The 27,951-nt window shown below is 32.7% G+C and overlaps 1 protein-coding gene and 1 long non-coding RNA gene across 13 annotated transcripts in view; one reads left to right on the top strand and one right to left on the bottom strand.

Moving 5' to 3' along the window:
- PCDH9 (protocadherin 9) overlaps positions 1 to 27,951 on the top strand; it is a 922,428-nt gene that overhangs the window by 16,871 nt on the left and 877,606 nt on the right. The gene's annotated exons all lie outside the window — the stretch shown is intronic.
- The window catches only part of LOC122236553, a 128,427-nt gene continuing 124,119 nt past the window's right edge, over positions 23,644 to 27,951 (bottom strand). For 3 of the 4 annotated variants that reach the window (XR_006214596.1, XR_006214599.1, XR_006214598.1), the window contains one exon: positions 24,209 to 24,396. This is a non-coding gene — a long non-coding RNA (uncharacterized LOC122236553). Of the gene's footprint in view, positions 23,842 to 24,208; positions 24,397 to 27,951 lie in introns of those variants that run through there. The other variant, XR_006214600.1, reaches the window with a different exon arrangement.

The following is a 27,951-nucleotide window of genomic DNA, read 5'->3' as shown; positions in this document are numbered from 1 at the left end:
CATCTCCATTGAAGTAGTGACATCCATGGTGTAATCAAACTAGTTAAAATGCCTTGGAGTATATGGATCATATTTCTGGGATTCATCAAATGTAAGCCAGAAGCATAATAACCAATAGTTTTTTTTTCTTTCTTATTTTAAAATACCATATTCACTTATAAGTGAGTTTTTAATGTTTGAATATGCAAGTTTATAACATTTGAGTATATGGGTGACATAATATAAATGAGACCCAACAAATAAAAATATAACACAATATGATAGTATCTGAAAAAATACCTTTTCTTAATATACCAGAGGTCAAAATCATTGCTTTATGGTAGCTTAGCTGAAATCATCAAGACAAAGTTATTGATTTGGATTTGGAGCAGAATGTAGTGGGGATTTGTTACTAATTCAATTAACTTGATCAACTAAATAAGTAGATATAGCCAATTTTTAGTTGGCCTCAATGTAACTAGGATTGTAGAAATTAAATTTTTAACTTCTTACTGACCTTTACTACTTTCTCAGTGTGATAAAATTATTTTTGTATTGGCCTTTTAGTTTAGTTCTAATTTTATATATAGACAGTGGCTAAGTAAGAAAAAACGACTTTAGAACAAGAACAATATGAAAACTTACTCCTTGTGCTTGGAAAAATGGAATCAAACAGATATAACATGACACACTGGTGTGATTTCCTTTAGACTACTGCTTGTTTCATACTAAGATGTAATATACTAAGATAGTGAACAGAGTGGGGATATAGTATGAATATTACCTTGAGTATCAAACGTCATGGAGTTGTAAGGATTATAGCATGGCATTATAGATGTTCAGTAAATTTTACTTAATGTCACCATAAGGACAAACATGGAGGTAATCAGGTAAAATGCAGGTAAATGGCAAGAATCAGGCTTCAAGGATTTAGATTCATTACTTTTGTTAAAAAAAAAATTTAGTTTTCTCATGGCATCAAGCACATATAAATGTATACTAAACATGGCTAAATGTAAGTTAAGAGGGCCACCATTATGTGTTGTCCATCTCAGTGATAAACCTTTATTAACTCTTAGAATAGAGAGGTGATTGTACACCCCTGGAAGTATATATGAGTTTCAGTTCAGATAATGACCAAACACTTATTCTATGAAGAAAATTATATTTCTTGTACTGCAATTCTCACATCTCTCCTTATGTAAACAGGGTCCACTTGATTTTCTCATCTAGCAATGTGAAGGATTTTTTCTGCCTGGAACCCCTACTTGGGTATAAGCCTGACAACCAGACAATATCCAGCCTTATCACTGGACTATTAAACCATATTACATTTTCCTTAAGGGATACTAAAATGTATTCCGGAATTAATATCCTATAGTTTTAAATGTATGCTTTTTTAAGAATATTTTTTATCTTAAAAATACATAACTATGATTTTTCTTGCCAAAGACCTCTACTGATATATACAAAAATTAATCTATATTTTTTTGTTAATTCTTTTATTCAACAGACATCTATTGTGTATCTTCAGTGGTCCTGAAACAGTGTTTGACAGTGGGAAGTTTTAAGAAAATAAGATATTTTATTTGCCTTAAAAGATTTCAGTGGGTTTTAAACACAATACTTTTTTTCTTGGAATTCCCTTACTTAAAATATGAGTTCTCTCTGTTTTAAATTGATGTCATCATTTCCGTGAAATATATTTTTTAAAGCCTTTTTTTTTTTTTTGAACTAGTGCTGGAGACTTGATCTTTCAGTAGGGTAATAAAATTCTAAGATCTATTACTTCAATTATAAGAATGCCACATTTAAATTTATTCTTTGGTTAATTTAGAGGGAAATACACTTTTTCATCCTTAAAATCACACTTCTTCCACAGGCAAAGGTGTTAATAAAATATAGTTGCAAGAAAACTTCATTTCTGTAACTCTGAGATTAGCATATTTGCCATATTAAAAATCACTTTAAAAACATGGCATACATTGATAATGTTGAGTAATAACCTAAGTTGAAGAAGACAGTGTTCTCTACAGATGGGGATCCACTTACACAGGGATCCATTTAGAAAAGGGTATTTTGAATCATGATATTCTGCAAAGCAGTGTTTCAACCTTCACCCTGTGAAAAGACATAAGCATAAGTGGAACATAGATGTTAAACTCTGGCCAGAATAAATGTTTGGTTTAATTGGCTTTTACTTCCAGATGGTTATGATTTGGGCAAGTCCATTTTCTTTATGAATATTTATCACAATATTTCAAGGAATTGATGCAATAAAATACTAAAAAATAGAGACCTTTATTATATATATACATATATATATACATATATATACGTACATATATATATGTATATATATATTATTTCTTAAATTGAGAAACATTCATATCCTAAAAATTTGGTTTCCTTTAATCACAGAGGAAAATGTCATAATTGAGCTTTACATTTCAGGCAAGACAGACTATGTTATTTTTAACTGTAATCATTTCTCAAACTAATTTACATATGGATGATGTTTATATGAGCAGGTCATTTTGAAATTTTAACAGCATTTAAATAGAATTTTGGAGGTGGTTTTTTGAAAAATAGTGCACTTAATGCCTCACCTGCACTTTTTTGTGCAGACGTTTTTTAAGATAAATTTTTACTTCCAGCAAATGTACTATTTTAATTGCAGTTAGGCTTCAGTGATAACCATCAAGCTGGTGCCTAACTCCGGAAAGATCTTTCCAACTGTTCTGTGGATACTTAGGCAACTATCTCTAAGTAATTATGATAATGTAAATGAGCTACAAAATTGAAACCTGGTAAAATATGATATACCTTAGAAATAAAATGTGTAATGGCACTTAAATATACTGATTAAAATATAAGCAATTTGGGGGGAAATAATAAATGTATTGCTATAACCCACCATATAACTAATGTAATCCATTTTCAGTGTGAAAATATGGACAGTTAGGTAAGCTAATTTCAAACCAAGAAACAGGATAGATTAAGCTTAGGATAACAGATACATTTAAACAAAGGTTGATGTGGAAATCACGTGAGTGTTACTCTGTTGGCAGTAACTAATTTCCACACACAATTAGAAATGTGTCAATCTCATCATTACAGTGATTGTTGACTTGGTGTTTTTACCCAGTTTTAATTTCTTATTATGATTTTTGGAAGTGACTATGCATTGCTTTACCAAAGAAAATGAACCAGTAGGGGTTATTAAAATAGATTTTCCAATTTTCAAAACTTTGGTATTTCTTACTGATTTTTGGCAACAGTCCTATCTATCCAAAACCACTTACACTTGGCTGAAGTTTCACTTAGCATCTTAAGAATTAGATTTTCTCATCTGAAAATTAGATCATTGGATTCAGCCTTTTTTTTTTCATTTTTATTAAAAATTGAACTATGTCTTTAATTAATAACTTAGTCATCCTTTTTGGCAGACTTATACTACCCAACATCTGTCTGGCCTATTTCTTTTTATCATTTGATACATGTTCAAACAGTGCAAATCAATGTTGACATTGACTCATGAAAAACAATTACAAAATAAACCCTGTGGTTCAGTCTCTCCTGACAATGAACAATTTGCAATATCCCCATTGTATGATCTGTTGTCACTCTCTTGCCTTAGTGTTGATAACAGAGCACTGCCTTTATCTTCTTTGTCTCTGCCTGATTAATTTTTCCCTTCTGAACTAGAAAATTAACTTTTTCCTCCTAAATAAAAAAATCACAAAACAGAAGGACTCTAAAATCTGAAGCAGATTATTGGTGTTTATAATTTGATTAGAAAATTATCCACTTGAAATAGCACGTAGCTACCCTATTTTTGTCAGTAATATTACTCTGATTGTTTGTTTGTTTGTTTTTCTATAGTAAAGCATGAAGATGAATTTAGTACTTTAACTTTTGTGAATATTGGAGACACATAGTTTTGGGATAATGTGTAAATATAATTTTTGAAAAGTCAAACTGGTCATTTGGATTGCTGGTGTTTATTATCAGGATGTGTCTTAGAAAAGCTAATTAATGCTTGTTGTTTTCATTGGCAGCCTGTTCATTCAAAGACAAAATAGAGTTAAACTGAAGAAATAATGTAAATAATCAGAACTGTCAATCTGCTGAAGGAAAATCAAGTTTGGGATTAAAAGGACTGAATTGCAAATTAGCTGAAATAGCCCCCAAATATGCCACCTGAATGTCAAACAGCAAGTGCTATTTGCTTACAGGTACATAAATTGGAGCTATGTTTTGCCACAACAGAGCAGCCTACCATATTCTCTCCAGAACAATGCAGAAACAGGGCCTTTCAGGATGGTTCTGAAACCTGGACAGTAGCCCAGGAGTGCTTATTTTTATATCTACTACCTCAGTGATTTCTGAACCATTTGCTTACATTTATCATGACTTACTGCACTGCGCTCTGTCATCTTATGAAAACTTCAGGAAAGAGCAATTCTATCAGGATTTTGGTGGAGGGTACTACCAAAAACAAACAAACAATTTTACACCGTAGGTGGATGGGTTTAGGAGTTGACAAAGACGGAGGAAGTACAGTTCTAGGAATGCCACATATTGGCCACAAGACACGTTTGTTTTTATTTTTCGTATTAAGCAACCTTATCCCACTGCTCACATCTTGAATGTGCATCAAGAGAGATGCCTTTCTTAACCATATGGCTATATGGACCTGATATTTTAAAAATATTCCTTCCATGGATATAAGGTCGTTTGGAAGTTATTTAAAATAAAACCCCCAAACTATTTAATGTTACTAATGCAGGCAGCAACAAATTATAAAGAATCTAAAAGTAATATAAAACAAAACAAAAAGCTGCATAGATTAGTGTCAAATGAGTACTCTATGATTTTTGCCTAAGAGGTGTCTTAGCTCTTTTGAGCAGTAATTGATGGAATGAGATGTAAACAGTCACTGGCAAGGTGAGAAGCTGGACAGGCTAAGTCTTAAAATCCTGTGAGTTTAGGGACCGTTGTCAGTGTGAGCCATTCTGTGGACAATACAGTGAATCACAGCTATATGATTAATCAGATCAGTCCTCTCTTCTAAAGTACAAAGAGAATGATGTGTTGGCATCTGATTTGGAATTGAATGCTTGTATACTAATGAATTTGTGTAGACTGTGTCCTCCAATGTTTTGCCTGGAAAAGAAATTCATTAGGAATTTGGACAAAAGCAACATGAGATAACCATAATAGAGCTGGAGTAACCTGTATCGAGGAAAAGCTAACATTAAGAAGAAGAATAAACTCCTTAATCCTAATAGTATGTTATTGAGGTTGAAACTAATTATTGAGTACTTTAACATGACTAGTTATTGCTTTATTACTAAAAAAATGTAAACATGCTTTAAGCATATATTAAAGTAACTGGTCAAAATAAACCACAGTAATTTCAGTGAAATAGCAAACAGTTTCACAGGAGAAATGGGGGGCATTTCGGGCTCTGAAAGAGATCACAATATTCACTTTAGCACCATTATCCCTTTGTTTCTAAAACGTAGTTTACAGTGCTTTGAAACTAGATTTCCAACACCAGACAATGATAATAGCCAACATTTACTTGAGAATTCACTGTGTGCCTGGCATTCTTCTCAACACTTTACATGTATTAACTACTTAAATAGGAACAGTGACCTTGTGAGTCAGGTACTATTATTAATATCTCTTTTATAGCTGAGACGAAGTTAAATGATTTGCTTAAGGTCACAGTTCCTGTAAGTGAAGAGTAGTCCAGGACTTGAACCCTCCCAGTGTTCTACCAGAGGCTTTGCTCGTAGTTGCTAGGCAATACTGCCTCTTGATTGCACTTTAAGTTAAAAAGATGAAATTGTGGTGCATCACCAAGAGTCAGTTGTGCCAAAAATAAATTCTTTGTATGAAGGCAAAAAAGGATAAAGTCTACTGTGTTTTGTTTTTAATTCCTTTCACATACGCATTTTGCCGTTGAGCACATGGCACGGTGATGCAACTGTACCAGGGGCTTGTGCACTTCTTTCCAGGTTGCAGTGAACCTTCACAGGCAGTAGGTAGGAAGAGTAGGAAGAGCATTTGTATCTTTTAGGCAGTAGGATTCTGAATGCTTTTCACAAACAGTGGATTTTAGCAATGAATTTAAAACATTCTGCTAAGCTCAAAATAGAACAAGAGTTTTTTGATTATCCTCTTTTTAAACTACTCATATCTGATAAGAAGGCATGGAAAAGAGGGGGAGGTCAAACCATGATGATAACAAAAAGATCTTTCTTCTCCCCGTAGACTGGAATGATGCCTTCTGACTTAAACAAAAAATTTTATTCCAGCCCCTGTTTCTGCATGGGTCAGAAATATCAACCACCGTCCACCTCTGCACAAAGGAGCCAGCTAACATCAGCACGGGCCTTCTCCCAACCTATTTCTAATGTACTGAGGGAACACATCCTCGAGTCTATTTAGAAACATGCATATAAGTAATTGTTTATTCAATTTTAACCATTTTCTTGCTTAGGTTTTTCAGATTTATCACCCACAACCCCCAAAATTATCCATTAATTTTATATAGTTTGTTAAATATACCATCTTTCATTACTGGCTTAATACCTCCTTGCTTACAACTCTAACAATAGATGGTAAACACTTGTCAACCTCCTATTGGACTTTTAAGATCCCTCTGAAGTCTGAGAACTGGGGAGAATGATTTCAGCCCTATAGTCAAATAGAATTTCTTTATCATTGATTCTTATAAAGGATGCATTATGATAAATCTTCTAAGGAAGTTGCAGTTTTGAGGTTCATTTGAAGGTTAAAATGAAATACTGAGGTGTTAGGCATACACAGCTTCCCTTATTCCATTTGGCAAAGGAAATCGATTCTGGGTACAACATGCTAAACTTTCTGTCCATTGTGTCCAGTGCATGTGGATCATTGAGTAGCTTTCATGAATGCTATTTTTATTTAGAACATAAATACTGTCACATTCCCAAAGAATACAAAAATTAGCTCTTTGAAAAAGTTTGATATGAGACAAGCAGATTGACTTATCCTTTTAAAACCCTATAGTTTTGAAACTTGCATCACTTACATTATGATTTTGTGGCCTCAGTTATTATTTAAGGTTTAGTATGATTTGGGGGCAGCAGGTTTTTCTTGATGACCCTTACTAATAAGCTTTAATTGGCAGAAAATTTTCAATTACTCTAATTAAAGAGCAGAATTGAACATGTTGACCAAAGATTCCATGTTGCTAATTAGAAAACAAGAGGCTGGTAAGGGCATACTTTTAGATCAACCATTGGTGTAACAAACTTAAGTTTATCTGTTAATTTGTCAGTGAACTAGAGTGGCAAGATTTCTTTAAATTATTAAGGTGAGATATTGGAAAAACATAATTCTCAGATGTGAACTCAAAGGCATACAGGCAGGTTACTTTGAACTCAATAACATGTAAGGATAGAAATCAATTTGTGGTAGGGCTGTGAGGAATGATTTTTGTATGTCTGTTTAAAGAGTCATTTTTAGAGAAGTAATCTTTTTTTTTAAATTACAGTTTTTTGATGTAACTCATGTTCAATGAGACCAAACATAAAAGCAAACACTTTTAGTCATCTCTATTTATCAGGTTTAGGTAGAAGACTGCCAGACTGTTTTGGTTTTACAATAGGTTACAGTCTTATGATAAAGTTCCAAGATGGGGTTTGGAAACTATAATCCTGGCGTGCAGACATGAATATAGTGGTTTAACATAATGTGTTGCTTTAGCTTTCTAGAAGACTTAAAATATGGCTGGAGTTCTTCTGTATTTAGAAACTAAACAGACAAGGCCTTGTGAGAAACTAAATTAATTTTGCATTGACATTCTGGGTGTTGGTGATAATTTGTAGTAACATTATGCCTATTGGTTATGATTGTGAATCAGAAGCTCCATCCAAATGGACATTACAAGAGCCAAATTTAATAGTCTTACTATCGGAAATTTCTGCCTTAAGGAGAGCAGAGGCTCTCCGGCATGTACTTTGTTTTCTGCCTCCATAATTATGTATTAATATACATCAACTCTTGGAAGTTGAGGAAGGACATGAGAGGAATGATGGAACTGGACAACATTATAGTAGTGGAGTAAAAGTTCTGTAGTGGTTTTTCTGCAGGGATGTAGTAGAAAAGGCACATGGACACCAATTCCTAGCCTTTGCACATTCAGAATTTCAATAAAATGAATAAAAAGAAAAGTGGAAAACAGTTATGTAACTTAAGCTGATGCGTTTTTGCTCATCAAATAATTTTTCACAAGTATCAAGAATTGATTCAACAAAGAGGCCTGATAGTCTATGTATTGTATGCTTTTGTGCTTTTAATTACAACCACTTTTATCTCTTAAAAATATTCACTGGAAAGGTATGCTTAGCCTGACCGTAATAAGAAAACTAGATACAATGATTGTGTGCATCTATATAACCATATACATATTGCTGTATGAATTGTCTGAAGTGAAAAGATTTTTCCATACCTTACCAAAAGTTTTAATAAAAATATTTTAACTATAATCTATTGAAGGCTTCCTTCAGCTCTTTTTTCAGCTACAAACTTATCTATGATAGTGGTAGAATTATGGCAATATACTGTTGACCCTTTAACAACATGGGTTTGAACTGGCTCAGATCCACTTACATGTGGATTTTTTTTTTTTTTTTACCAGATACAGTACAGTAAACTTCTTTCCTCTTATTTTCTTAACAGTTTCTTTTCTGTAGCCCTTATTGTAATAATATGGTATATAATACATAGACAACATATGTGTTAATCAACTGTTTACATTTTCAGTAGGGCTTCCAGGAAACAGTAGGCTATTAAGATTTGGGGGAGTCAAAAGTTATGCACAGATTTTTGACCGTGTCCCTAACCACCGTGTTGTTCAAGCATTAAATGCCTTCTGCTAAGGCTGTGTGTTTTTTCAAGTTATCTGAGAACTTTTCAGTTGTTTTTATTGCAAATCGATTGTGTGTCTTAATAAAATTACTGTTTTGATTTGGCAAGCTCTTGAATATATTTTTACATAGATTTCTGATGGGAGTGCTAATCTTTAGATTTTTGAGTGTGACTCTTTGGAGAGGATTAATGGAACTGGACAACATTACAGTAGTAGAGTAAACGTTCTGTAGTGGTTTTTCTTCAGTGATGTGGTAGAAAAAGCAAATGGACACCAATTCCTAATTTGAGATATCTTCTCAGTAGATATCTCGATTGCATGCATTTGATTTTTTTAAACCACAAAATGTATATGAATGCTGTGCATGGATTGACAGAAGTGAACTATAGCAACATGAAAATAACTTATTTGGTACCACTTATAGATCAGGCAATGGACTCTAGCAATTCACAGCATTTTTTTTAAAGCTTTTAAAAATTAAGTCTTGTAATGGTAATTATTAAAGCCAGAAGGATCAGAAATATGCCGAATATAAGATCATTTATAAAAAATAAGTCCCAAATTTGATAATCATATGACATTTGAGGTGATTATGGTGAGTTTTTGATATACAGGGTGGCATTAAGTAGAAATATAGTCTATGGACCATAGTAATGGAGTTCCAGATATAGATAAATGAGATGACTGTCTTTAAACTTTCAATAAATTTGTTACCTAATTTAGGGATATTTGGAGCCTATGAGCCCTTATTTATGTTTATTTAACTTCAAAAAATTAAGAAAGAATTAAGGAATTGTTTAGTTTCTAACATTCTGAGAGAGTGGCCAAGAGACTGGAAATGTCTTCTCTTAGTGTGAATGTAGTTAAACAAATCATTGCTATGCTACTGTCCAGCTCTTAAAGTGCAAAGTGTTGAGAAGACATAGCAATTTGCTTAATTAACCCCTGTTCTTTTTACAGGGCAAGAAATAAAATTACTCTTTGGCAATCACATGTTACTTGAATTATATTTAATCTTGTGTTAACCTGAAAACATACCAGCACACTCACACACAAAACCCCTAATGCAAATATGGACAGAAGGAATCCCCCCATCATAAACCAGTATATTTCTTTCTAACATACAAACAATGTTAATAGCTCTGATGGAAAAAAATAAGGTGCCATAGTTAGTAAGGCAGAGCTCATGTTTTAGAGGTTTATGGCCTAGAAGTAGATAAATCTGCATTTGTGTGTTTCCTCTACCCGGCTCCCTAATATCAACTGACTTCTTGCAGAAAATGTATATGCTTTTCATTCTGACCAATAAAAGGCAACTTGGTGAGTTATAGAGATTGACTGGGTGCTTGACATGTGGTGCTGCTCCAATAAAACAGTAGGCAATTGGTACTGGGGAGGTTTAGAAGAATTTAACTTGTCTTGCTTGTTTTTAGATATGTTGATATCCTAATATTCTAAAAATATAATAATGCAAGTTTAGTTCACATACAATAGGTTTCCTTATATTGCTTTTGTAGTTCAAATGTAAAAAAAGAAAAAAACTGATAATGTGCTCCTAGTCATTCTATAATTGTGTTCTGATATTACCAGGCAGTTTTTGTAGACATAGTCAGATAAGCACATTGTTCATTATGTAAATGCAAAATGCATCTTTTCAATCATTATTGCCTAAGTAATTTTTAGAGAATGACCATTGAGTTGTCCATCTTCCCACTTCACCACTCTAAGGCAGGTGGATATGTTTGATTCCTTTTCCATTCTTTTATTATTAAAAGAACCTTAGGGAAAATAAAACATTTGTTTTCAATTAAAAAAAAAAACCCTGGTAATTATATTGTTTTACTTCTGCAAAATAGCCACATTTTTATATACTCCAAATAAATTGTCACGTGTAACTGTATGCTACAAATGATGAAATATGGCTGAAAATAATTTCCCTTATTGTACTACAATGTATGAATAATTATAGATGTAAACACTTAACATGACATTTTCCTATAATACCAATATTCTATAGGTACCATTCACAATACAGTATATTCTATTGCTACTTTGTGAAATGAGTTCTTGAGATTCATAGTAAGGCACTACACAAAGCATTATTGTTAAAGAATTATAGGGAAAATTTTCCCAACTGAAAACTGGTAACTGAAGGTATTATTTAAAAGAAATATATTACAGAGTAGATAAGTTCAATGTAGCAATATCTTTCTATTTTGGTTTCAAATTAAGTTTCTATATACACAAAAACAATTTGCCTCAAGTATTAGGTAATATATTTTAGAAGACTTAAAATAACCAAAATAATGTCGCAGTGTGTTACATTAGTAATTTATCAATAAAAATTATTACTATTAATAATTGGTAGAATTTTTTTTCCTCCCTGTGCTAGTGATTTCAGTTGATGGGGCTTTAGTAACATGTATAGGGATGCATCTTAATATCTATATTTGCTGAACAGTGTTAAAAACACAAAACTGTCCTCATTAAAATGGACTTTTGTACACTATAATTTGAATTAAGTAATGAATATATAACGTATTTTAAAAAGTTGTATATCAAATGTGTAACATTCCATTTTTGGCTATATTTTGTAAAACATTTTTGGTGTAATCAGTATGACTCTCACATATGTCAAATCAAGTATTTTACTATTTATTTAAACAGATATATACCTAATGTATTTGGAAGCTTATTGCACTCATATAATTGTATATATTGTGACTTCAAAAGTCTGTACTTATCCTTGCTTTAAAAAAGTAGTATGTGCATTTCTTTCCAATTTATTTTAATTAATTATATTAAGGAAAACATACTTTACTAAATGTATCTTAAAATTCACAATAAAGTTTCAGAAATTGTTTTGTACAATGTTGAGATTTTGTGTTGAATTTGTTTGTGAACATTTTTTGAAATTGTTCTCTGGTTTTCTAATAAGGGTTCCCTGAACTTAACCTTATTGATCAAACGATGAGTTACAACATTGGTGTGGTGAATAGTTAGCCCCTGTTTAATCGGGAGGCTGTTCTCCTAAGTGGTGAATTGCTAACACCTGTGGAACCTTGGCTAAAAGACACCAAATGTGCTTCCCCCTCAAATTTCTAGTAACTCATTACGTCCAGTTTGCAGCATTGGGATGTCAAAGAGTTTGGACTTTAACTGAGCGCTCTAGAATGAGGAGAAGCAGTTACATGGAGGTAATGTGGAGAAAATATATGCAGATCTGTTAATCAAACTTGTTAATGCTCTAGTGACAGAAGTTAAGTGGAGATTTGAGAGTGAAAGTTTGGCGAGTTACCTTTGACATCCCACTAAAAAGATAAGGCTAGACTCCCAAATACAGTAAATGTAAATGTCCATATTTGGTTTGGGTTAGTTCACTGAGGTATAGACTCACTTATTTTGCTAAGAAAATTCAGGTTTCTTATGTGAGTTCGCCACGGTAGTTCAATCACACTTGAAGCCTGCTGGGGCACAACCAGTTGGCCATTTCCACATGAAACACATGTACCCCTACATGCTGGATGGGGATAAGTGTGTGTTTCATGTTTAGATTTCCTACAATAAGAAGCGGGGAGTTGAGTTAAATTTTCATAACCACTTTCCCAGCTGCATATTGATTATTTTATCCATATACTTGTTAAAGAGAAACAAAAAAACCATGGATGTCCTTTAAAAGTTCCCGGCATTTTTCATGTGAAAGGATTCCATTTGAAATAGCAGAGATGAAAACTTACTAATCATAAATATGGAATGCATATTATAAGATTGCTGTTGCCCTTGAATTTATATGTTAGCCCAGAGAGATTTAGCCCATCTGCCCTATTTGCTGATTTTGTTTTTGCAGATTTTTCCCCTTAAAAAGAGTAAATTGGTCAAATCCAATCATCAAATGTTGTTGAATGAAAATATTTTCACCTGCGCTCACATTCTGATGCTACACATAAAACAGAACACTTTTTTACCTTCCATTCATATGATGAAAAATATTTTGAATACTGACGTAGTTAGATGTGAGGACAAATAGGAGCTGGGCAAGTGGCTTGTTGGTATCTTAAATATTAAACAGCCAGGGATAACAGGGTGCTTTTTCTATTGGGGAAGTGGAGCGATCCCAAATATGCATTTTCCCCTTTGGATTAGTTCTGTTTTTTGCTTTTGTTTTTTGTTTTTGTTTTTTATGTTTTTGTTTTTTGAGAGACAGAAAGAGAGAGAGCATGTGCATGAGAGCAGATAAGGAACAGATAGAGGGAGAGAGAGAGAATCCCAAACAGGCTCTCCACTGTCAGCACAGAGCCCTATGCAGCTCAAACTCATGAACCGTGAGATCATGACCTGGGCTGAAACATATTAAAACACAAGAATATAGCACATTATCCAAACCACTTTCACCACTTAATTGCACCTGAAACATGCATTCTGATATTAACCTGGAGGGTTAAATAAAAATATTAGTCATATTTTATAAGATGCAAGTGATTTTTAAACAAGAATCAGTAGTGGAAAAGAATGAATATTATGCCTGACACCAATATGTTCTGATAGACAACGCCAGCTAATGTAGTCTATATTTTTAAGTATTTGATGACTAGAAATAAAGTGCTTGATCTTAGAGATGTATATGGGTATATGTTCATATATTTTTATATAGATAATTTGTATATATATAAGAATATATGTATATTTAGGTAGATTGAGAATGATTGGGACATTAATTCTTTTATATTGTAAAACCTAATTATTGTTATTTATTAAATGTAATGAGCTACCTATCTACTATACAATCAAATTTTAATACATATTTTAATGCCAGCAATTGCTTTTGATATTCTTTGAAATAACATATCAGCTTTCAGTTTTAAATTTTTGAATAGAACCTTTGAAATTATTATTAATATTTTTTATTAGCCTAAGCATCATAGGCTGAGGTCATTATTTTTATATAGTTGCTTTTGATATTTAAATATATTTCCTTTAGTAAAGCTTTAGTAAAGCACCTACTGAATCTTTGAAAGTGTACAAGTAACCATTTACTCGTATGAATATATTAAAAAATTCAGAATTCTCCAGTGTAAATGAATTGTTCTTTTAACTTTCTTTTTTTGGTTACTTTAAAATATATGTCAGAAGAAAAAGGGTGATTCTATAGTTTATTGACTAAATATCTACTGATCGCCTTTATTATGGCGTGTATTTTTGCCAAGCGTCTTCTTTACGCATAATTTGATGTGTTTTGCATGCTGTACTTACAGCCTTCATTTCTAAGGTGACTAGGTTTTTTTTTGGGGGGTGGGTGGGTGAAGGGGATAAAGCAGAGTTTTGTATGCCAAATGGGATTTAATAATATGCTGCAAATTCAAAAGAATTCTGGCAGAATTCCTGGTTTATAGTAGGAACTCAAATACTTTATGGCAAAATGAATTACGGAAGACACCTGATGACAGAGTTGTTGTTTTTATTAATGCATATTAGCAATTATAATTTACATATATTTTTTCAAATAAAATTTCAGTTAATCTTGTTAGATAGCAAGATGTATGCTAAGGTGACTTTTATTTCATTACTTGTTCCTCACTATACTTGGAAGATAGAAAAAGGTATGTTTCCTATACAATGGGGAAAATAACTATTTTTTGTTTTGTTATACACAGTGCATACTTGATATTTAAAATAAATATTTTTTTTTACAGTCCAGAAAAGTCATCATCCACCTATTTGCCAGTTTGAGTATAAGTCTATATTTAATAAAATGGTATTCTACTTTTAAAGTATTGAAAGCAAATCCTGGTAAACTTTGGTTTTGATAAGCATGTGTTATTTTCTTTGCTTCGTTACTTCATGTCTTACATATAAGAGTAAGAATGCTGAAATTAATCCATTTATGAATAGTAACTATTAATTGGCACAGTTAAGGGACTATTCCTAAATATATGGATTAAACGCATGCATGTTATTTTGTGCCTTTTAGCAATTACTTATTTTAGTCATTTCGGAAATGTACAATAGCCTCAAGCATATAAATGGTTATTAATATAACAAATATATTTGTTACTTTAAGTATTTCATTTTATAACCAGTAGTGCTTAAATGTTTTGTGTTCTGACTCCTTTGATTATCATTTAAAAGCTGTAGGCTCACTCTCCAGAAAAAATCATATACCCACATATATATTTTTTTAATTGCAAATCATTCAAAGTTTCCACAGATCCTGTGAAGCCCATCTATGAAATCTGCCAGGGACCTATGGCCCTGGGTAATAAACCAAATACATATAAATTATCGGGCTCTCTATGCAACTCCTACTAAATATTCTTTGAAAATAGTTAAAGTATTTCAAATAAAAGAAATTTAATATTCTTAGCACAGTTTTAGAAAATGAACTTTTTGGGGAATAATTTCTCTTATGATAATGGAGAGAACCTAGAAATATTTGTCCTTCCTTATCTTGTACATACAATAGGAAAAATAAGATAGCACGTTAAAAACATACATTTTGCCATAGGAATGAATACTTTGATCACATTAATAAAATGTTCTTCATCACATATATAATTGATGCTGTGAGCAGACATGCAAATAAGCAGCTAGACAGCCAGCCAAATGAAATAGGCAGCTTTAAATTTAAACTCTCTTTGATGTATGCAGTCCTCACTATTTGTTAAATTTGATTTCTTTTTTATATTTTGTCCATTATCCTTTTGCTGCTATAAGGTGCACAGACAGTCCCCATGGAGTGACATAACACAGGTGTAATTTCCTGTTCACCCTCACATTTCCAACCTAGATTTTGCCTGACATTTTCTTTCTTCTTACAAAGAAAATAATAACAACAATGTTTTTCTTTATTGCCCGTAGCTACATAAATTTATAAAGTAATTTCACATCAAATAGTGTGTTTGGACCCCACAAAAAGTGTGCGAATTTGGTTTCTATCCTCGTTTCTGAGAAAATTAAAGCTCAGTGTCTGAGCCTTTTTCAAGGCCACACAGCTCCTGTGTGACTCAGCTAGGATTTTTTTTTTTTAATCTTCCAACACTCATTCCAGGAGTCAGGATTGATTTGAAAAAGAGACAAAAGTATGTTAATGACAATGATATGAAACATTGTATAAGCATACGTCAAAAATGTATTTGCCAAGAATTCATCTTTGAAAATATGTTCAAAAATTTAAGGTGTTTATTATAATATTTTAATAGTATTTGTCATATATACATGCAGAGAGACTTTTCACTGTACATTTTCACTATCTATAGTTTTCTCTAATTCCTAATCAGAGACATTTCAAAGTAGGTGAAGTAGTAAGGGTGTCTGTCTTTCTGTCTGTGTGTCTATTTCTCTGTCCCTTGTCCTTCCTCCCTCCCTCCCTCCCTTTCTTCCTTCTTTTCAAGTGTGTGAGTCTTCTGCCAGAATTGAAAGATAAATGTAATTTCTCTCATCTTTCAGGGGTAAGATGTCCTGAATGAGAATTCTAACCAACACAAACTTAATTCCACATCCTGAGTATGATTCTTTACCAGTCCGTTTCTTGAGGATGGATTTCTGTCTTTATTCCCCTCCAGTTACGATTCCTCTTCAGCTTGGGTGAACTGATATTCTTACCAGAACTGCTATATGTAGTAATTATTATGCATTAAATACATTCCACACATTCTTTAATTCATGGATTTTTGTAACCCACAAAACAGCCCTATGAAGTAAATGTTACTCTTATCCTCATTTCACTGATGAGGAAACTTAAGCATCAAAGACACTAAGTAATGTATCCAAAAAGTTTGTTTCAACTTCATAACAAACTATTACAAGATTAAGTAGTAAATCACTTCAACTTTTCCTTTAAAAGTTAGCAATCCCTTTATTTTTTATGACTTTATTGAAGCACATTTTACATATCATATTGTTCACCATTTATAGTGAACAATTGCACAACTTTCAGTGAATTTAGCAAGTTGTGCACACTATAACTCACTTTTAGAACATCTTTATCAGTTCAATGAGATCCCTGTGTCTATTTACTGTTGATCTCTTCCCCCCAACCTTCAGCCCCCAAACCTTGGCCCTAGGCAATCACTAATTTACTACCTATCTTTATAGATTTAGTACTGTAAAAATATAATAACATCTTCCTACATTCCCATGACCATGAAACATCCCCCACCCCCACAGCTTATCTAATTGGCCTCAATCCTTGTTATTAATTTACTGGGTGGGGCTGTACTTACTGCATTTTTATAAGCATTTTTTTGGCAGCGATTTGGATGTGGCTCTGATGACCTCCTGTTAGGAGATTCACACACAGAATTCACCTTCATTTAAACTGGCAACTCTTCCTTGACCTGTATCACACCATTGTAATTACTACTGGCTCTTGGTAGATATTCCCTCCTTTATATCAATCGTGTCTCTTCATTATGTTTGGGAGACATGTTAGTTCTTTACTCTATTTCTACGTGTATTCTAATGGCAGAGTGGTTCCAACAGTGCGCTTTTGTCAGAAAAGTTACAGAACCATAAAAAACTATCAGTTCTCCCTCAGGAAGTTACATGAGCAGAAACAAACTACCAACAATTTCCTTGCAATTATTTACAGAGGTCATTAGAACAAAAAACTTCAAGTTTAAAGGATAATCAATCTAATAAAATAATAAATAGGAATATTAATATATTGGAGAAACAATGATAATATACATTACAAAACAGCAAACTATCCAATTATATCTGTTTTTATCTTAAGATATCATTCCTGGGTTTTGGTAGTAAATTTAATTCCTCAATTGTAATTTTTGAGCCAATATTTCAATGATTTTATTCTCTGGGCAAATAGTAAGCAGGTGGTAATATGAGGAGATGACCAGACACAGTCCGTAACAGGCCAATAGTTCACTGAAGATGCATCATCCCTATGAAGAATGAAGTACATAAAAAAAATGGAGAGGAAAGTGAAGTTACAAAGCTTATTTTCATCTTCCGTGGTCAATATTGAATTTTTTGTCTTTGTCCCCTCTTTTCATTTGGAGCCAGCCAGTTTGCAAGTGTCTCAATGTTTGTGAAACAGAGAAATATTAAATGTATCAACATTTGTATCATGCTTATATGAGTGCAATAATCAATAAATTAATATGATTTGAAAGGGCTTATAATAGTACATGGGACATGGTGAACATCATAAAGTGATAAATAATATTGCTAAACAAAACAAAGTTTTCCTCTCAGTTTAACAACTTTTTTTTTGTTTTAACAGTATTCTGTCCAGTCAGTTTTTTAAAAAAGATTCATCTTGACTTGTATGAAAGAAAAAAATCAAAATAATCTAAATGTATAAAATTTGGAAGTCACATTGTTTTTTATTCCTGTATGTGTATGTGTAGCTTAAATATCACTGACACTGTTAATGATAGCCCTGTTTGTAGAATCAGATCTGATGTAACAGAAATATTTAAAACTAACTTCACTTCTATAGAAATATGGACAGAACTAGTAAAAAGATGTTGCCATGGGGATTATAAGAGACTTTCAAATTTGAAAAATTAAAAGAGCCTTTTTTTGAAACTCCTATAAACATAACTGTAGGCTTTTTTTTTTTCATCATTACTTGTAATTAGAGTTTTTCTTTTCTCACTTATAAGGAAGTGAACTAAGAATATATATCCAAGGTGACCTACAGTAATACAGATTTGCATGAGAGGGTCCTTATTTTTACGACTGATTTCTTTTGAAAACACTCATGTTTTGGACTTTAACAGACAAGTAATATAGTTGGGATTCAGATTCTCTTCTTAAGTCCATTCAACATCGGATCAGATTTGAGATATTGTGCTTTTATGCATTTACTTATATCAGATGTAATGAAACTTAAATAGAGAAAAAAATAGATAAATGACTACACAAAAGGAATTGTGTGAATGGAAGGGATAAAGTTATCAGGGAAGTGTGACAGAGGCTTTCTTTTTTCTTCTTTTTCTGTGTGTGTGTGTGTGTGTGTGTGTGTGTGTGTGTGTGTTCAACATCCTGTGGCACACAGCATGATTCCTTATATATAACTGACCAAGAACTAAAGCTTCAAGGAAAAGGAAGATCTGATGACAGTAACCATTCTGGTGTGGGATTAATTTATCAGATATCTTTATTTCACCAGGCTGAAGAATGTATCCTAGACATAGCTTGAATCTGGCATGACACTGGATGTATGTTTGATTATAACTAAATGAGAATTTCATTGGGCGTATGTGGGCACAGTAGTAATTTATTGTGCTATAATTAGGTTTCACGTGTAAATTTTCAGTTTATCTCCCCTAGTTTTTACAAAATTAAATTGAGTGTAAATGGACTGAGAAAGGAGCAATAGGAGGAAGAAACCCACAACAGAATTGGGGAGAAAAAAAAAGAATTGGGTAGAAAAGATGGTTCCTACTAAACAGTTTTCCCTTCTGGCTACTTGATGAAAGATACTAGAATTTTGCATACACACTTCTTATAACACACGGAAGTCATATATGCTTCTGTCAATAAATAGTTCAATGACCAAAGTGTTTAAATTGAATGGTTGCAAATGTTGCAGCTTTGTACACAAAAGTAAGGAAAGGACTATCCCTCACATAGGATATCTATATTATTTTAAATGACATCTCCCAGGTAATCTGCTTTACTCACAATTAATTCTACTTTTCTGAGTTTAGCCACCAATGCTTATTCAGCTGTCCTTCCATTTTGTGAGAAAGTCCAGGACCCCTCTGATACATTTCTAACTCCACCCCTCCAGCTTTGAATTTATTGTCATTAAGTCACACTGGATATGTGTGGAACCCAAGGATCCTAAAAGCATTTTATAAAAGCACTTACAAATCTATGGATTTTATATAATAAGATTAGACAATATATATGCAGCCAAAATGTTCTGCAACCAACAGGTTCTGTAATTATGAGTGGGATGGTCAGGAAAACTTTACAGAAGAGATTGAAACTTAAGAAAGTGTCTAAAAGTTTAGGTTGGCAATCACATATTTGTTTGGTTTTTAGTCTTTTCATATCACTTTAATATTTATTCTCTCCATTACACGCAACAAATGGGTTTGGAAAGTCAGATATTTTTTCCCCACATCTTACCATTGGTAAAATTAAGATTGAATGATGGACTGCATAGTGGAAGAAAAATATATATTATATTCTTAATAGATAATAAGAACTATATTAATTTCTTTTAAGTCTTCCAATAGTACTTCTAATTATAATTTGGTTTGCCCCAATTTTTACAAGTTAGAAATCAAAGAAGTGACTTTGGGTCACATGGAAACAGATAGTTCAATTCTAGTAAGAAGGCTTTGTTTCTGATTTGATTCAATTTTATTTCTTTCATAAAGTTTCTTGAAGGACAATTAGTAGAGGAAAAAATAAAAAGGAGAATGCTCTGGGAGATGCCTGAGGTGGGGCCAGTAGAGGAGAGATAATAGCGTGCAGAAGTATATTAACAGTCTAAGTGGGGGTGCTGCTGGTTTGACCAGGCAGAGCCTTGTGTAGACAAGTGGTTAGAGGTGTGCCTGAAGTAGCATCTGGGGTTAAATTACAGGGAGCAACAATAATTCGCCAGGTGTTTCCATTGTTTCCAGTGTTTTCAACCTGAAGGGTGGGGAAATGTTCCTAACATGTAAATTATATGTTGTTTTCTTTTACATTATTGGAAACCGTTCTGGCCAGCAGAACAATCCGATTGTGAGCAGGAGAGGACGTGAACAAAGTGGTAGATTGTGGAGATGAACACTTCAAAGTCATTCAAATACTTATCAAGTATTTATTGAGAGCCTGTTATGTGCTGGAATCTGAGACAATAAAATAAGCAAGACATTTTCCCTGTTGTCAAGGAATTTCCATTTTTGAAGGCACATATATTTTCCGAGGAATGTACATTCTAGTCAGAGAAATAATAGTGGTTATATAATGTATGTACTAGGTATATTTAGGTATATATTTGTTTTGCTTCTTGAATTAGGACTTAGCAATAAAGATTAAAACCTCGAAGAGTGAATTATTTTCCAATAAAAGGAGTATTTTCATAACATCCACCAAGTATTAGTGGTTATTAAAACATCAAAAATATATTTCATTGCTTTGAGAGACTCAGTCTTAAGAGATCATACATGAGTAGAATAGAGGTCAAGGCCTTGAGAACTTCTTGTACAATCATTTCGCAGTATTTTTCAGTAGGATAGAAAATAGAAATTTCCAGTGTGACATTGTTACCCCCATTTTCTACTTATCTATAAGAAGGTCAAATGAAAAATTAGCTTTCACTTGACATTTTTATTTTTATTTATTTTACTTTTTTCATTTAACATTTTAAAATATTACCAAGAAGAATCAAGAACTTAAGGGACATGGAACACTAAAAAAGCAATGTGTATTCTAAGAGAAAAATTAAGTTTTCTGCTATGTTTAAAATATATCATTCAAAATTACAGAAATTTTCAAATTATAAATAGTAAGACTAATTATATTTAAAAATTTTTGTTGAGGGGTGCCTGGGTGGCTCAGTCAGTTAAGCATCCGACTTCGGCTCAGGTCATGTTCTCTTGGTCTGTGGGTTCAAGCTCCACATTGGGCTCTGTGCTAACAGCTCGGAGCCTGGAGCCTGCTTCGGGTTCTGTGTCTCCCTCTCTGCCCCTACCCCGCTGATGCTCTGTCTCTGTCTCTCTCTCTCTCTCTCTCTCAAGAATAAATAAACATTAAAAAAATTTTAAATTGTTGACAAATCTATATTATTTAATGCATTTGAGCACTTCTCCTATCTATAATTGCTAATTTTGCATGGACAGCTTTTTACTTGATTCTGACCACCCAGTGTGCTGGATTCAGCATTTTCAAAGTAGAAATCCAAAGTTCCATCATGGAAACTACATTATTCAATTTGCTAGTTCATCTTTCTCCAAAGGATACATTAATTACTCAATTTCCTCTAGATACTGAATTAATTATGGACACAACAAAATAAAACATTTCTTCCTAATTTAAGGTATTAAAGTCTTACTGACCTTAACATGAAGAAATCTGGGAGTTTCAAATTTGGGAAAAGTAAAAATTAGTTCTACTACCATTCATCATTAACTCATTAACTTAACAAACATTGATATTTTGTTCACAAGTAGTGTCTTACTTTCTGCTGTCTTACTTTCTGTCTTACTTTCTGCTTATCTAATGTTTGCTGTATTAAAAATACCAGGCTTAGCACCATCATGCAGTAAAGCAGAGGACTGGATGTCAAAGGGCCTGGTGAGAGGAATTATATAATATCTGTATACCTCAAGGTCTTTATCTACTGTACAATCAGAAATTTTGAGTAGAATTTCCAAGATTCTTTGGAAATTAAGATTCAGTGAGGACCTCTCCAAAACATTTTGAAGAGTGTAGGCCTTACAAAGCAATACTGACAAATAAGCTTTTAATTGATAAAGGTAAATATCAAAAATGGCATAAATGTTTGATATGCCTTTGTGGCAGTAGTATTTAAAGTTGTATTAGTTGTGATCATTTTATTTTAGGAGTATTTGTTTCAGTGGATTAGTTTATATCCACTAATTGCATTTATAGAGATAAGTTAAAATATCATGCTTTTCTATTGAAGCTAAGTTACTTTTTCCTTGAAGTATTAGCTTAGTAACCTCTAAGATAAGTTCCTTATCTCCACCTGGAACATTTCCCCCCCAAGATTCTCATGTGGCTTTCTCTCTCACTTGATTCACATCTCTGTTCAATACTCCTCCAGTGCTGTTATTATTATCTTTGGTAATATTGCACACTTATTTTTTATCTGTATGTATTTTTGTGACTAATGAGAAATAAGCTTTATGAGCCTTTTTCATAGCAAAGCTGTATCCCTATTGCTTAGATTTGCTTTGCTAGTCAGTAAAGTAGACCCTAGCTATAGGTGACAATTTAGTTAAAAGTGATAACATAAGAAAAGTATTTCCTTACTCACAGTAGTCACATATCTGCTCTCAATAGTCAGATGTGGCTAGTGGCTACTATATTGGACAGTGCAGACATATTTCCATCATCCCACGAAGTATTGTGGTCAGCACTACAGTGATTGACATACAAAAGATACAAAATAAATGAGTGGTCAAAATGCAAATCCGAAAATCTAATGTTTTGAGTTAAAACCTATCATTTTCCGCTTTCTTTAGATGGAATTATTCCCAGGCCATGAAAGATATTATAAAAATGAAAAGGTGAAGCCTGTCTCCCAGACCCTTGTTTACCTGAAGAGTCAAAGATTTCCAAGGCAAATCGCTAGTTTTTTCTTCTTTTGAAGTGTAATTCCAAGTATTTCATTTAAAGAGAAGATACATTTCTTTATAGATAAATAACTTACTGAGATTAGCAGAAAATTAATTTGTTAGGAAAATAGAATTAGTATTACCGGACATGATCACATGAGGAATTATACCTCCCTTGTGAATTATAACAGCATTATCCCCAAATAAGTAAAAAATAAAAATCCCCAAACCTTTATCTTTAAAAACTACACTTGTTTCACATTAGTAGGTTTAATAAAAATTTAGACAACATTAAGATAGGAATGGGAGGGTGAGTATTTATGACAGCAAGTAATCTCTTTTATAATAATACTAGTATAGGGTTGCTATGTAACAAAGTAATGACTAAAGCCACTAAATTATTATCAACAAAACTGTTATCACTAAAATAGTAATCTCACATAGATGCATAGAAATTGGGGGGGGTAAGAATAATGCAGATTTTTTCCATTTCTGTTTAAAATTCAACTTTATTAGTAAATTATAACATATAAACTGGTTTGTTTTAATACTGAAAATTTCTTATAAAATATTTATGGTTAGATTTTACTCTTGAAATGGACTTGCTCATCTGAAGAACATGGGCTTTGAAATCGCTGTATTGTGGATACAGCTGCATTTTCTCTTAGCCTGTATCAATAAAATAAAAATAGATGTGATTTCTAAATTTTATTACCATTTATAGGCATAGACATGTGACAACATTTATGATTATACCTATTTATATATGAGATCATATAAAATCTATAATGTAGCTTCAGAATATGTTTTGATCAGTTGTCCATTATATAAACAGAATTTACAGATACACCACTTAAAGGTGTTATAAGGTCTTCTGCTGGAAATAGAAACTATATCTAAGAAAACCCATTATCTAATCTTCACAGGTTATAGCAGACCATACTGTGTAAATCAAATCCATCTGTGGACACTTTGGTGCACATTTCTATACGCTGCCTTTCCTCTATCCCCAGAGATTCAACAAGACTCAGGGAAAGACAGTTATGATTGTTTTCAGTTACTGAAGAAAGCGGCTTTTATATTTAAGGGGAGGATCGTAGAGGCATCGTGCAACCTGGAGAGCTCCCTTGGCTCCAGGTTGTAAGTCGTTGGGGTGTGTTTGTTCTTTTGTTTGTCTTTCAGGGCTGCATGGAACAGCATGACCATCATGTTCAGCTTTGATGCCTGTGGGAGAGATAGGTTAGATATAAAACACAGTACAGAGGAAGACAGATGCTTGCTGCATTTGTAGTGAAAAGTTTAGAGGAAAACGTTAAAAGCATTTGGGTTCACCTAAGTTGAAACAAACAAACAAACGAACAAACGAAAATACTTATAAATTGCTGGTCAAATTATCAGTGGTTCCTCTCTTTTAATTATAGCATAGGCCATAAAAAATGGCCTTAGTATTTCAGTTTTTGCTTTGCAATACCATTTTATGTGCAGGCTTATCAGCCCAAGAATTTACTGTGTCTGAATTTGATGTTTTTATTCATTTTGGGGTTATACTGAACCCATATGGTAAGAAATAAACATTACTATATCTAACTATTGTTATGCATTAATTCAAGTTATTCTCCATTTGATCTTTGGTCAGATCTTTCACTTTCCCTTTCCTCTCTTCTTCCTAATCTCTTCTCTTTGTGGTAAATCATTACAACTTAACTAATTCTATTTAAGGTCTTGCTACTAAAAATGCAGTCCACCCATGAACCAGAAACATCTGCATTACCTTAGAGCTTGTTTGAAATGCAGAATCCCCATTCCTACTGAACCAGAATCTGCATTTCAGCACGATTTCCAAGTGATCTGAATGAATATTAAAGTTTGCAAAGTAATATTTTAGTGTATACATTATATTACAGTGGATATTTCCCAATCCTGTGTAAATTTTTGATGCCTGAAATGAAATTATACTTATTATATAAAACCATCAAGACATGAATTTTTAACTTCACTGTTCCTCGACATACTCAAAGGTTCAGTCCACATAAATTATTTTAACATTATACTTATCCATCAGGATCCATATTGTTGAGTATATGCTCTTAGGATTCAAGCGTGTGAAGTATAATTCATTCCAACAACAGATCATTTCATGTTTATTGGTACCTTATGTGTTTATACACCAGAACAAGTTTTAGCTTTTGAAAACTCTTAAGTGCTTATTAAAAATATTTCCAACTAGTTGAAGAGTATCAGTGGTAGAGTGTCCCCATGATACTAAGGAGTTTTTTTCAGAAGGTTTGAGATCTATGGTCTCAGTGTCAGGTCTTTGAAAGCCTTAATAGTAGATTAAATATGTGAGCAAATTAAATATTTCAAGTGACTGATTTTGCTTTATTAACTGCAGCTTGTTAAGCTCATATGTAAAGATTTCTATGATGAAGTACAGTGTTTTAATGTATACTTATTTCATATATTGCAATTACTTGTACACATGTTACATATTTATATATTAGTATATTTCACACAGACAACTATAATCCTGATTCATCATCACATCTGTCCCCTCACGCCAAACATGTGAACTTTTAACCTGTATTTATCCTCTTCTCTTGGTTCTAATTTTAGCCATCTTATGTAATTTAATTATTACTTTGTTCTGCCATTTTATCTAATTTTTTTTTTTTAGTTTGGTCATCTATACATTCAACTACTTTTCATCTCTGCAAACAATTTGGAAAAGAATACCATTTTAAATTGTTTATCAAAGGCCTTATCATTAATTATAAAGTATAATGCATTTAATAAACATTTCCTTTTAATTTAACCAGTTTACTTCTTCCTGGGCCATATATCTTCAACTAGAAATCAGAGATACATTGGATTCTCAGAATACAATATACAATTGCACAGACATTTTCAGAATGTCATGAAATTCTTAAAAATCTATTATATATATTACATAAAGTAATACACAGTTCTATATTTTAAGAAGCTTAATTATAAGTAGCTACTAATTATAACACTAGCTAAATATTAATGTAATTTATTTAATTCTGTGCAAAGTAGACAATTTAATTTTTAAGTTATTTTATGTTACTCATATAGGGTTGGAGATAGATTTTCACTGTTCACCACTAAATAAATAGAATACCCAAAATTAGGCAATGAGAATAGAAATATATATTGTAGAAATATTTTTTTTAATGTTTATTTTTGAGAGAAAGAGAGCACGAGCAGGAGTGGGGCAGAGATACAGGGAGACACAGAATCTGAAGCAAGCTCCAGGCTCTGAACTGTCAGCACAGAGCCTGATGAGGGGCTCAAACTCAGGAGTGGTGAAATCATGACCCGAGCTGAAGTCGGCCGCCCAACCGACTGAGCTACCTAGGCGCCCCAATATTGTAGAAATATTGTTAAAGAAAATGCTGCATAAATTGTCCTTGGTGGTGGTGATGTTTCCTTTCCTTGTGTGTGTGTGTGTGTGTGTGTGTGTGTGTGTGTGTGTGTGTGTAGTTATGGTAAGAACACTTAACATGAGATCTATTTTCTTATTGTGCATTTTTAAGTGCCTGATACTTGTTGCATTCTTTGTAAAAAATGAATTTTAACTGACATTCTTTCTAATGGATCAAGAAATTAGTATAGCATTAACTCACTGCCTTCGAGTACATTGGTAGGTGTAAGAGGGAAGATGAGTGGGCAAGTAATTATAGTAGAAGGTTGTATATGACAGTGCCATGAGGGAAATCTTGATTATGTCATATGGACATTCTGTGCAAGAGTTATTGCAGTCAACTGAGAAGACCAAAAAGAAATTCATTAGCATGAGGTTTGAAAGGTGAATCGCCTTTTGAGGGGTCAGGAAAGGTCACTCTAAATGAATGGAAAATGGTGAAAACTATTCTATTTCTAGAATTCGTGGTTTTATTTGCCAAGATAATAAAATTACTTTCTCTGATAACACAATACATGAATTATATAGGGAAGAGTTGTCATTTAAAACTTATGAACATCCCTTATCCTCCCCATACCTTAGTTTTAAAATCCTGTACCTCCAGAAATTCAGAGACATAATGGCGATCAAATTAGATTATCACATGGACAAAAGGCATAATTTGTTTAGAATTAGCATAGAATCCATTGCATGAAAAGGACCTTTTTTCATTATAACTTTCATCTTCATATTTTTTGCTCTTAAAGAAGCTGTGTGACTTTTATTTCCAGCTTGTTCCCTGTGTCATTTAATGACCAGACACCAAGCTTGTGTCTAGACACCAAGCAGCTGAAGGAAACTTTATCATGCATTTCTACTGATCAGGTTGTTGTGAAGTACCAACTAAAGAAGGAGACACTGTTGTATTTTTTACCTGATCATGAGACATAGAAAATTTAGTGACACATACAAATTACTAGCTATTTTAGGAGAAGACAAATACACCACTGGGGCACTTACTAACACCATGTATTTAAGTAAGAAAATTATCAATACGTCATAGAATGATTTGAAAATATACATGAAAAGATGCTGCAAATCTGTATATTAGATCTTAATTTTAATCACTTAAACAGTGTTGTTATTTTATATCTGTACTCAAATTATTATTTCAAAATGTAATAACCTTTTGTTATAAAGGTTAAAACCAGTCAAACTGCTTAAACCATTTTTCTTTTATCTCAAACATCAGTCATGATATTTTTTTCCTTTTTTTCTTTCTGGCTTTTGGAAAATAAAATACATAATGTGTGGGAAATTTTGTAACTAAAAATGATTGTCTTTATCCTCTGAAGCAC

This window comes from Panthera tigris, chromosome A1, assembly GCF_018350195.1.
Source record: "Panthera tigris isolate Pti1 chromosome A1, P.tigris_Pti1_mat1.1, whole genome shotgun sequence".
Lineage (NCBI taxonomy): Eukaryota > Metazoa > Chordata > Mammalia > Carnivora > Felidae > Panthera > Panthera tigris.
The sequence above is the reverse complement of the archived record's forward strand: the minus strand, read 5'-3'. Positions and strand labels throughout refer to the sequence as shown.